This window comes from Falco cherrug, chromosome 6 (assembly GCF_023634085.1).
Source record: "Falco cherrug isolate bFalChe1 chromosome 6, bFalChe1.pri, whole genome shotgun sequence".
NCBI lineage: Eukaryota > Metazoa > Chordata > Aves > Falconiformes > Falconidae > Falco > Falco cherrug.
In genome coordinates this window covers 71209760-71221844 of record NC_073702.1, presented here as the reverse complement: position 1 = coordinate 71221844, position 12085 = coordinate 71209760, and the positions used below count along the sequence as shown (strand labels likewise).

Sequence of the window (12085 nt, the reverse complement as noted above, 5' to 3'; positions counted from 1 at the left end):
CAGTCTTCATTATGAGTGCTGTTTCCAGAGAAATGAACAGTATGTAATTATATAATTAACAATTACGATTGTCTAAATAATCTTACTGCAGAATTGGAGTGAGCCAAGTTACACGATCAATCTCAGATTCAGCATTTCTAGTTTTTGCAGTACTTACACAAAGTAGTATTTGAACTAGGCTCAGTATAATATATTCTGTATTGAGAAGTGATATCACACAGTGCAGAGAAAGAAAGAAATAAACATTAAACTTCTAACCGTACAAGAAATGCATTACATAAAGGTCTCTAGGAAACGCAGTCTAATCCAGCTGAACCCACACAGGCTACAGGCACAGCCAACACATCCACACTCAGCAGCCAGCCCAAACTGTCTGCAAGAACATGCAATCCCAACCGTATGTAAACAGAAGCATGAAATTCAGCTGACAGCTTAAACATTCCTTGTGTGACATCCACATGTGTCCTACATAGGGACATACCCCCACCCCCCAGATTGATGGATATTTTTTTTTTATTCAAGTACTGTACAGCCTAATGAAGTACATGTAAACTTTCTAAAGGCATCAGAGAAACTTCTTTCAAAACCTTGCCAGAAAAAAACCCCAAAACACTCTCCCCAAAACAAATAGTTTTCAAGTCCAGTACTTACCACACCAGGCAGTAACTGTGAAACATTATAGAATTTTGAGTACAACCAAAACTCAAATGTACACTTACTAAAAAATAATTGGAAAAAAATTCACACTGGAATGTTTGACACTCTGCACTGGAAGCTCCCTTATTTCAAATACACAGAAGCTCAGAGTGCTCTGATAAATACCAGTATTTCAGCCTGCACTGAAATTTAGGAAGCCACTTGACATATGTTATGTTAAAGCAGTAATGGCTTTTACAAGTAAACATTTCACTGTGTGCCTTATGCATGGATTCTTTTTGTTGCACGCGCCTTCAACAATCATCTGAAGACAACAAATTTTTTAGTCTTACGGTTTCCACTTCAGAATGGACAAACCCCAACTTTTCTTTCAGATAAAGCCAGCTATTCCCCCAGGCAATGACATTACCCCTGAACCATCCAGACAGGTGCTGAAACCAACTTGCAGGGCTTGCAAAACAGAAAGTCACTTCCCACTCAGACAGTTAAAACCTGTCTGTAGCCTGTTGGACTCCTCAGAGCAACTGGATGCTCCAATAGTTTTGGCAATACATGTTCCCATTTGCACTGGGTTAGCCAGAACAAGATTAGACCACATTCCTGTTAGCCAGCTCTGGCCGTGGTAATCTGTGCTTGTGTAACTTCAAGTACAAAGGCAGAAGTTTATCTCCATGTCTGAATGCAGCTTGCTTTGCAAAACCACCTGCAGGGAAAAGAGCAGCTCAAAAGAGCAGATCTCCAAACAACGGCAGCCTGCTGAAGAGAGAGTTCAAGGTCACTGCCTTGATACTCAATAGCTTTCCTTAGTATCAGACAAACATTTTTGAGATGATTTCCACTATCAAGCATTTGTGGCAGCTAGTCTCTACTGCAGCAGGGAAACTCCTAGCTGCTAGATGGAAACTTCTGTGAGACAAGGTCTTTATTGCAGTAAGATCCTGGCGATAGAATACATCCATCTGGGAAAATGCAACTGGCTTGCAGTCACAAGAAAACCACTTGCACCTTCAAGCAGCTCAGTGGTGTGTTTGCACATCACCACGTAAAACAGGTAAAGCAGGAAAATAAGTTATTCCTTTTCATTTAATGAGAAAGAAGAATTAAAACTATGTTAAGATGTTTTGAAAGTGTTCAAGAATGGTTTTAACAAGAATTAGGGGGAGCCCTCCAACTTTTGGAAGTTGATCAGCCCTCCCACCGCAGAACAGGTGCCTGGGAGTTATCAACCCTAGTAATCTCTTGAATAGAAAGTTAACCAATAATATTAGAATAGGATCTATCAAACCCTAATAACCTAATCTGTAAGCTTATAAGCAAAAAACTTTTACAAACGTTTATGTGTCTAAAAGATGATTGAACAGTTTTTCTTCTTCCCAGCTGGTTATACAGTGGGGGTACAGTATACAGCTCTTTTGTCACAAACCTTTCTCTCCAGGAATTTCTGAAGATAGTATGAAAAAGATACTTTGGTTCCAGTTAAACCTAGAACTACCATCTTTCAAAACAATTATTTTAGAGAGGCTTTTCTTGGTTTAGAAGCCAGAGCATTGTGTTACGAGCTCTGAATCAGTCTCACATACATTCTCTCAAACACTTGTCACTCAGGACAGCTTTGGGAGCCTAGGCAAATAAACCAGCATGCCTCAGTTTCCCTGAGTAGAGAGAACTAGCAAATATATTACAGGGATTTTAAAAGAGTTAATTAGGTAGTGCTGTGTGCACCACAGCTTCACTGTTTCAGCCAGTCTCCAGTAACACCTAATTAACAAATCTCTGATGAGCTGTTTCTTAGAGAGCTCAGCGATGGTGCTCCATGCAAATCATCTTTAATATGCCAGCCATGCAGCTATGATGCCCCTGCTGCCCCTGGGGTGAGGGTATACCATGATTCTTCTGGCTGGCTTTAAGCTGTCATTTATGCCTCCCCCTCCCCCAGTAAAAGTTTGTTTACTAAACTTTGGAGCATTTGGTACAAAGCAAAAAACAGCAAGCTACATCAAAGCCTCCCTATTATCACTCCCTAGTGAACTGTGAAAATATAAATTCAAAGCTGACAAGCTAGTTAGACTTTTAACTAAAATCTGAGCGCAATTAACTTTAACCATGCCACTCCGCTACTGTACTTCTGGCACCAACTTTGAGAAGTGGCCCAAATTCTTCTGAGGAACAGAAAGACCATTTATCTCCTATATTTATTCAGGGCAAACCTCCTCCTTCCTGTCAAGCGGGGAATGCAGCGTTGCTGACTGTGACTGGCAGTGATAAAGGAGCTGGTATGATTTTCAAATGAGTAGCATGTCCCGCTTTCCCAAATGTTAGAGAAAAACAAATAATATGCCCTCCTAAGTAAGACCCGGGTACTGACTCAGAGACGCACACCGGGGAAAACGTGCCTTTAAATTACTGGACATAAAAAGCTATTGCCTTAAAGAAGGGCTTTCTGCTTGGATCTCCTAAATAAAGGTATTTTTATTTGCAGAAGTTGATTAAGGAAAGTGATTCAGAAAAAGCGAGAGAAGGATCATGTGTCTATGGTAAAGTTGGGACATGGCATTAATTTACAGAATAATTTGTATACACATCGTTCCTTCCAAGGTTCCTTGAGGTTCTACGCACATTCTGTGCACTGAATCATTTCAGTAGTACCAAATCTGTAAGACAGAAACTGTCACAAACTGTTAACACCTTACCTAAGCACCCATATGGAAAGGAAAATAATATAAAGCTTTTCTATATTTGCAATATATGTATATAAACCAAGACTGTTGACCAAAGCTCAAACCATTCCTAATATTTGTATTTGGTGGAAGCTTTAAACCTGGAGGCAAAAATCATCATATTCAATGGAGACAGGTGACCCTCAAATGCACAGGTCATACCTTAAGTGGGTTAAATGGCCCTTCACTGGTGCTTTTCTCTTACCCAGCTTCTTAGATGTTACATCACTACATTTAACCTTTCCGCCAGGACTAATCTCCCTCTACTTTAGGCAACTAGCTTAACTCTGAAACAATTGGAGAATATTGTCTTGAATCGATCATTATCAGAAATCTCCACAGCAACAAGATATTCTCAAGGACAAAACAAGAAAGCTAAGTGGGTACCTCTTGCACGACACCCTTATGATGATTGTGTGTCAGGGCCCTTAAGTGGTATTAAACACCATGACTCTCCTTTGAGAGCAATCTCATGTTTTCTTTCAAGGACTTCAGACCCAGGAGGAAAGATAATTTTCCTACCAGTCTGACAATACAGGTTCCAGAAAAATTGGTTACTAATTAGGACAAAAGAGTTTTGCAGCTTTCATTTCAAAACTTTTAACCATAAAAGGAAAACTTCTTGGAAAAATAAGTACAAAAGGTACTTTACAGATGTCATGGCAAAATTCTACTATTTTCTTGCCTGACATCAACTCAGGATAATTTTTTCCAGTTACCCACCTTGCACACTTTCTCTGAGAGTGCTCATTCCCATCCCTTCAGCCACCCTCGCCACATTCCCATGCTCTTTGTTTCAAGAATACCACATGTATTTTTCGACCTTGCTCCACAATGGTCTGGGCTCAGTGCTAGCCCAAGGGTTTTGACAGGTGAACGCTGGCAAATCTTGCAGTTAAAGGTGTCAGCCAACCCAGCTCTGCACATCTCTGCTGCAGGTTACTGTCATCCCTATATAGCAAAATCGGCACTGAAGAACATCTGCATGTAAATCAGTCAACCTAGTGCAAAGCCACCTTGCTGGTACATTAAGCCCAGAAGCCACGCCATATACTACCGGCTGAGGCATACGTATGCCATGTTTCTTCAGCTGGCTGCAGCAGGGCAGGGTCCTGGGAACAGACGTATCTGACCTCCCCCTAAATTTATCCAAGCTCTTCTGTGTTCAGGTGAAGAGCATTTTGTTCCACTAATACTTACAGGAAAGAAAGAACCTTCAAGACTAAACGAACTTTAATTCTCTGATCTGAACATTATCTGCAATAGCCCTGCAAAGCTCTAGATATTATCAAGCCTGTGGAGGTCCAGACTTTTGAGGTCCAGACCGCATCTGAGACCAGACAGGCTCTACAAATCACAGCCCGAGTTCTGCCATCCAGGGACAGCTCTGTGGGTTAAAGCAGAGGGGCAGCATCACCACTACACTGGAAGATTCCCAGAAAGCAAGTATAAGCCAGGACTGGGCATGAAGCCCTTTATTGTTATCAGTGTTTTTGTAAAGTCAGTTGCCAGGAGTGACAAACCTCTGTTTTCTAGTAGCAAGTGTTAAAATCAGAACACCCAGACTTTTGTTGCTGAAGAGCAGGGGCTATACTGATGGGCGTCTCTTGGAGACACCCATTTCCCTACGACAATGGAGGAAAAAGGAACAGGCCATATTTTGTGCTTTTGGATGCGATCCATTGTAGTTGCTACACACAGCATTCCTTTGCCATTTAGTAACTGAGAAACACTAGGCTTATTAAAAAGGAAAAAAAAAAAAAAAAAAAAAGCAACCAACCAACCCCGGAGTGCTCTGGTTGGTAAGCACTGGTCAGAGGAGGTCTGCTGTGATAAATGGATGTCAGAGAACCAGCAGCCCAAATGATACATTAAGTACTAGCTGTCAAAACAAGGGCTGCTACTTCACTTGACCAGAAGCAACCATTTATACAAACACTCCTGCAGGTAGATACTTCCTTCACTTCTTGCTTGACCTCAGCTTTCCAAGATTCAGAAATCTGCTGGGTTACATGCCCTCACCCTCAGTTGGGCAAGCAACGTGATGCTCTGGAGCACACTCCCCCCCTCCCATCTGGATTTTATGTGAACAGCCTTGCTTTTGCAAGGATTTCAGAAAAGCCGGAGACAGTCACGCTTCAGGAATCTCTAAAAGTTTAATTAAGTTACAACGTCCTAAAACCACAATATAGCTTTTGTAGGCAGTATGGCTGTAAAGTTCAAAAGGTAAACAGGTAAGCACATACAGCACACTTCAAACAGCAATTCCAGTTCTCCAGAAATAACCATCAGGATAAACTGAACATGTAAGATACAGTTTGCACTTAAACATACTCACCCAAATATTTCAATGCACTTCATGAAGAACTAACACTAAACACTACCACAAGGCTAACAGCACCTACACAGACTATGTGAATCACCTCCAGATTTAGTGATTGTGAAATTGGGATGCAGAGAAGTAGCTTGACCCAAGGCTGCGTAGCCTGTGAGTAGGACAGTGGTGAAAGCAAACCAACGAGCCCTGATTACAGGCTGGCTGTGCCCCACTCCTGGGATCCACTGCGGGGTGATGTCCTCTACCGACAAATCACCTACTCAAACCCAAAGAGGCTGGGAGAGAGGAGTTTAAAAGCAGCAATTAATAGAAGGTTTAACAAGGCATAAATAGGTTAAAATAGGGACATTTTGCCTTCTAACTTCTTAGTGTCCAAGTTGCAACAAAAAACTTCCTCTTCCAGTTGCTTGCTGACGTGTGAGATTACACAATTTTCTCTCATCACCTCAAAGTTTGGCCCAGCATTCTCACTGCTTTTAAGATGAAATGTAAATGAATGCCTAAGCTTTCAGCATTAGCACAGTCACAGATATTAAGAGGCTGAAATTAGGTCACTTTGGCCAACACTGAATTGCTCCCCACAGAACATTCATTCTTCAATTCGGGAAGAGAAACATTTTTAGGTAGAAGCAAACTTGAGAACTGGATAACCCGACAGTCATGTGTTTCATTATATCACTGCCCCAGATTCAAGCTGAGTAGCACCAAAAGGTTTATATAAGCAGACTATTATGGTGGTCTTCATGGAACAATTTGAGTTTTGAACCGATGCCATTACTGGACAGATTGAGAACATAGAAAAGGAAGATATTTAGAAAACTTAATAACCCACTGGGCTAAATGTGTTGTTTACGAACTGATTAAGGCCCTGATACCGGGATGAGCTGAGCCAGGCAAGTAAATAAAGATTTGAAGCTCTAAGATAATTTGAGAATTGTTAGAGGAAACAGCTTTTGCTTGAATGTGACAGCAAGGGCATATAGAGCTAGTACCCCTGACAGGCAGTGTATCAAAACAGAATTCAGGAAGTTGTCTTTGCTGCTTGCTATGACACTTTTCACACCAAATTTCTTAGTGTCTTAATACACCAGTACTTGCAGAGAAATTCCACATCTACTCCTATCCATAGGACTTCACAGTTATTTTACTGAATACCAGCTAAACCTAGGAAGTGTTCCAGGCACCTTGAAATGTTTGGTATAGACTAAGGTGCTTTTTGAATACAGTTAAAGAGTTAAAGCAGTAGATGAGAAGTGGGGAAGATCAACAAAAACCTCCTGCATAATTACTTACACTGCTCCCCTTTTTCCCCAAGAAATCTATGAACCATATTCATATTAATGAGACATCAAACAAATATATATACACAAAGGGTTACCTGAAATAATAAATAACCAAAATTGGATTTTTTCCCCCCCTTGTCTAAGGGTTTTATTCCTTTATAAGATATAGTGGTCTAATGAGTAATAATAAAAAAGCACCTGCAAGCTTGCACTTGATCGCAACAAGCTGTTTGTAGTAAATTCCTATTTCTCTAACTGCAAATATTCATTGCAAAACACAGAAGTTGACTATTTGAAATGAAATTTTTTTTGACATTTTCCAAAGAAAATTGATTGTATTTTCTGTGAACTAGAAAGCATTTCCTAATTAGCGTTAGCCTTTGACTAACTCACTGCACTACAGTAACATTCTTCTACTCCCAAGCTTACAGGAATTTGTAAAAAAGTACTGAGAATAAATAATTTTCTTTCAAGTACTGAAGTACCGAGTGACATTTCAATTCTTCAATATTCTGGAAAACAGGATTTTTGGGGCAGACAGTATTTTTGATCTTCTCTTCATTTGTTACAAAACAACCTGAAACACACAGGTGACACAAGATCTGGTTAGCCTGAGCTGGGTTCGATTCTGCTGCTGTCAACAACACGTCCCAGAAGTCTGAAGAAATCATCTCATGGTGAGAACAGAGCGATTTAAAACAAACCCCAGCAGAATAGAAAAAATAAGAACTAAGTTATGAGAACTCTTCAAGCCTGTGAATAGCCACCATTCCTGCCCTCTGTCCCCTCTACCAGCCACAGTCAAAATCCCTGGTCTCACCCCTTTCATGGGAGCTTAAACTGCAGTGTAAGGGCCATCCAACAAAGTACAGTGCTTAACTTCAGCTGAGGTAAGTGTGAGCTGGTCACAAAAACAGCCTGGGTGATTCTGGATCCTGAGGGATAGAAGCATTTTCTACCAGCAGGTTAAAACTCATCTATGCAGAACCTTCTAGAGGTCCATCACAGACTACAACAAACTTCCACAGAAATTAATTATCATAGACAGCATCATCTTCTGCTCCAAAGCCAGAGCACACTTCAACTTGTCTTCACTAATACCCACCGGGTTCATATTACTGAGAGCCTGCCAAATCAAAACACTTCAATGCACAACCAGTTTCCCCCAAGGAGAGAAAGAACAAACTACGCACAACAGACAGACGTCACATCCCTTAATCTAGTGCAGGGAAGAGTTCAGACACTGTTATGTGCACGGAAATTTCAGAACCTGTAAGTACAGTACTCAAACACTTTCCAAATCAGCAAAACTCAGGCTTGCTTGAGCTGCCCTTCACCGCCTTTTCTGTTGCTTATTCAGCTGTAAAGACCCTTGCTTCCTTCAAAATTGGACAAAAGTAATCCTTAACACTAAATCTGAGGTACTTCCCCTCCAAGTATTCTGTGATAAAGAGTAAGCCATCACCATGAAGACACTGGCAACTGACTTATCGTTTTAAAGATAATGCTAAAGCAAACAGAGCATGGAAGGTTCCTACTATCCCACTGTACAATCGTGTTCTCCATCATACTCTTCCTCTTTTCTTAACTGAGGGATAGAGGCAGTTATTAGGAGCTGCTCAAATTAATGACATCGGTCAGCAGGTCAAATTTGCCTATATGCATATGGCAATACTACCATTATTCAAAGGAAACACACTGGGACTGATGATAGTTTGCAGAGTGAAGCTGTAGATGTAGGGAAAAACATAGGCAACGGATTTCTTGACCTTATTACTTTGAGAAAACTCAAACGAACCTAGATTGACTTCCAATTGCCAAACTTTTCAAACATGTCAGGCAGCTAAGTGAGGTCAGAGAGAGGAGGGAGTATCTCATACACTCTAGTTACCCTGATTGGTAAGTTCACCATTAAGTCACATTCCAGTGCTAGGTATTTAACCTGACTGGAGAGGAAAAAAAGCAAATGCTCACAGCTAAAGAAAGAACAGTTCAGTAGAGAACTCAAAATACTGGATTGGAAGTGGAAAAGCTTGTTTCTTTGATTTTAAGCACTTTCTCAGGCAAAGTCATTTATTTTTCTCCAGCTTCTGGTTTGCTTAACCCATCTGAACCAACCAGCAGTTTCATCGTCAGTTTGATGAGCCAAAATCAGATGACACCCCTGGAGAAATAGTTATTAAAGGATGTCTAACCTAAGTCAGCAAAAATAAAGACTGTGCTACGAACATCCAGTCCTTCTGCAGGCTGTTTGAGTGGATCCAGCAGCCTTCTTAGAGAGTAATAAAAGGTATTCTATTCCCTGATTTCTGAGAGAGAACACATGCTGCTATTTTCCTCTCATGCCCAGCAGTATTATTCGCACAAGATACCAATCCCAAATGGCATCTCACACTACCCCTACTCCTCGACACAGAGGATTAAGTTCCTTCATGCAAGGGACCATAATCTTGGCTCTGTGCTACACCAGCAAATGGCAAGAGCATGCAGCATATTCACGCACCCGGACACCACGGAAAGCAGGGCAGGTAGCAGCCTGCGAGATCAACTCGTCAAGGACATGCCCACCTGGCTTTAAAATCAACAGGAAGCCACCTGCTTAGTTCACACTTCCATATACAAATCCTGTTATGATAGGATCAAAAAATGTAGTTTTCCTTGTTTTGAACCACTGCACTGGATTTTTTTTTTTAAAAAAAGAAAGCTCTTTGATCAGACAAATATTTTTAAAAGGAAAAACAAAACAAAGCTGTCCAAAAAAGCGCAGGCCCATGACAAGGGCTGTTTGGGAGGAAGGGATTATACATGACAAAAATAAGGTTAACTTTATTCCTTAGTAGCCAAGTGCATAATCTTAGGTACTGATATGTTACTTTCTCACAGTACATACACAGTTAAAAAAAAAAAAAGCACAATAAGGATTTGTTTTGTGCACCCACTGCACCCAGTTAAGCAGCTATGCCAACCATTATTGTTTTATGGTTCCTTACTTGACTACACTGCTTTAACCCTATTTACACACTTAACATTTAAGAGTGGTTCTGGATCACATTTTTATGCAATTTAATTTAGAGCCCCCCCCCTTTTTTTTTAAATCTATTTAAAACTCTCAGTGAAGAATCCCACTGGGGAACCTTCTTTTCAGGATAAGATGTTATAAAGTATACAAATGACAAGTTTCAGCATATAGATGCCAAAACCTAGTACTAACTAAATTGGGTAAGACAAAGACTTTTACCAACACAGATCTGCATCTTACTTTATATATTTTCCCCAATTATTTTATTTGGCCCACTTACGGATGTCAACTTTGTTCATGCAGTGCCCAAGGACTGGATACGACCCATTGAACAGTCTCAGTATATTTAAATGACAAAAAGCTATGAGCTGTTCTGATTAGAGACCCACTCAATCTCAACGCAAAGCCATGACAATGACTTTCCGCCTCCCCTCTGGGAAGAAAAAACCCTTGAGGGGCTTTTTTGTGATTCGGAAAACAGAATACAATTGGAACAAAGTTCTGTTTGGGCTTTTCCTCTTGAAAACTTCCACAACCTAAAAACTCCCACAATGCAAACTCCACAAAAAGCAAGGGCAGCAAAAATACACCTCCAAAAATGCAGTGCAGCTTTCACACAAAGTGTAGTTAAAAAATGACTAAGTTTTCTTGATATATGAATTGGTGGGTAAACCATTTATCACTGACCTGTTTACCTGTGCAGCAGAGTCCCTCAAGCCGAGGGCCATGTCATTCCCCTTTGACTGATTAATTAGCCAATCAAGAGGTATTTTTCACTGTGAGGCATGATGGTTTATTCCAGCTAATGCATGGTCTCTAATGGTAACACATTAAAGCCAACTCGGCTCTTTAAGCCTATCGAAGTGACCAAAAGGGAAGGAGAGAAGATAAATCAAAAGATCTCCCCCAACCCCCACCCCCAGGTTTTGTCTCTGTTCCTAACAACCCCCCCAAGGAACCAGCGCTAGAGGCAAGACTCTTCTCCAAGAAAGAGAGAAGAAAAAACACCATTTCTTCCAGATCGGATGTCGCCTCCTCTCCCTCTCTGCTGATACCTGAACAGCAATAATTTATCTTCAGTTGATTAACAAGGTGCTTATAGAATAGGCAACAAAACATCAATACTTTGCTCTTCCTCCTTTTATCAAAAGCACTACTAGGACACCATGCTGGGTAAAGTAATTTTTACCAGTGCTCCTGGAACGCTCTCATCTCCATGGAGAACTATTAAAAATATGGCTCAAATTAACACCTTGAGCCTAATTCATTGTTTTTCTGACTTGCTATATATGGTGTTACAAGTTACAAGCTCAAAGCAATGGGGTTTTAGATCCACTTTAAGCTACTGTGCTGTCAGAGCATTTGCTCTACCTGTTCCACTTGTGTACACTGAAGATGCATTTAGCCCTTCAGCTGTATTGTCATGCTGTCCTCCTTGTGAATTTGTGTCACCAACCTGTCCTGGTTCCCCCTCACGCGTGAGTAAAGGCCTTGTACTGCTAACTGCTGGTGGAATCTGGTTTTGGAGCTTTTTTCCCCCCCTCTCTTCTTTTTTTATGGAAATGATCCTTCTGGCTGTTAAGAGTCCATGGTACACTGCAGAGCAAAACTAGAGAGGCTGAAAAAGTAGCTGCAGTGTTACAGATGTCATAAAAAGCCCTTGCTAGCGATAAGTTTAATACATTTCACACAAATGGTCACAAAGAAAAAGAACAGATGAACACGCAAACCTAATGATATCCTTTAACAGAGATGCTGCAGAACACAGCAAGCTCCCATCAAAGTCAAAGAGAACTAAGCCACTGTAAGCTGAGTGTTACCATTTTTTAATGAGTCTAAAAATCTGTAGTAAAACATGCTGGTCAAAGCAGCAGCAAACTATAAGCTTACAGAAATCTTTCTAATCAGCAGCAGGTTCCTGGAGATATCAAATGTGTGAAATTGCCATTATATTGTCTTGCACACTTTGCCATTAGGTCACCAGTCTCTTCCCACTAACCAACTTTCAAAGAAAAATTAACAAAATGTAGTTTTCACAAGAACTGAATAGGTCAAGAGGGTTAAGCAGTAA

At 40.7% G+C, this 12085-nt stretch overlaps 1 protein-coding gene across 2 annotated transcripts in view; it reads right to left on the bottom strand.

Annotated features, from left to right (window-relative positions):
- Nucleotides 1–12085, bottom strand: part of PINX1 (PIN2 (TERF1) interacting telomerase inhibitor 1) — a 60268-nt gene that overhangs the window by 26447 nt on the left and 21736 nt on the right. The gene's annotated exons all lie outside the window — the stretch shown is intronic.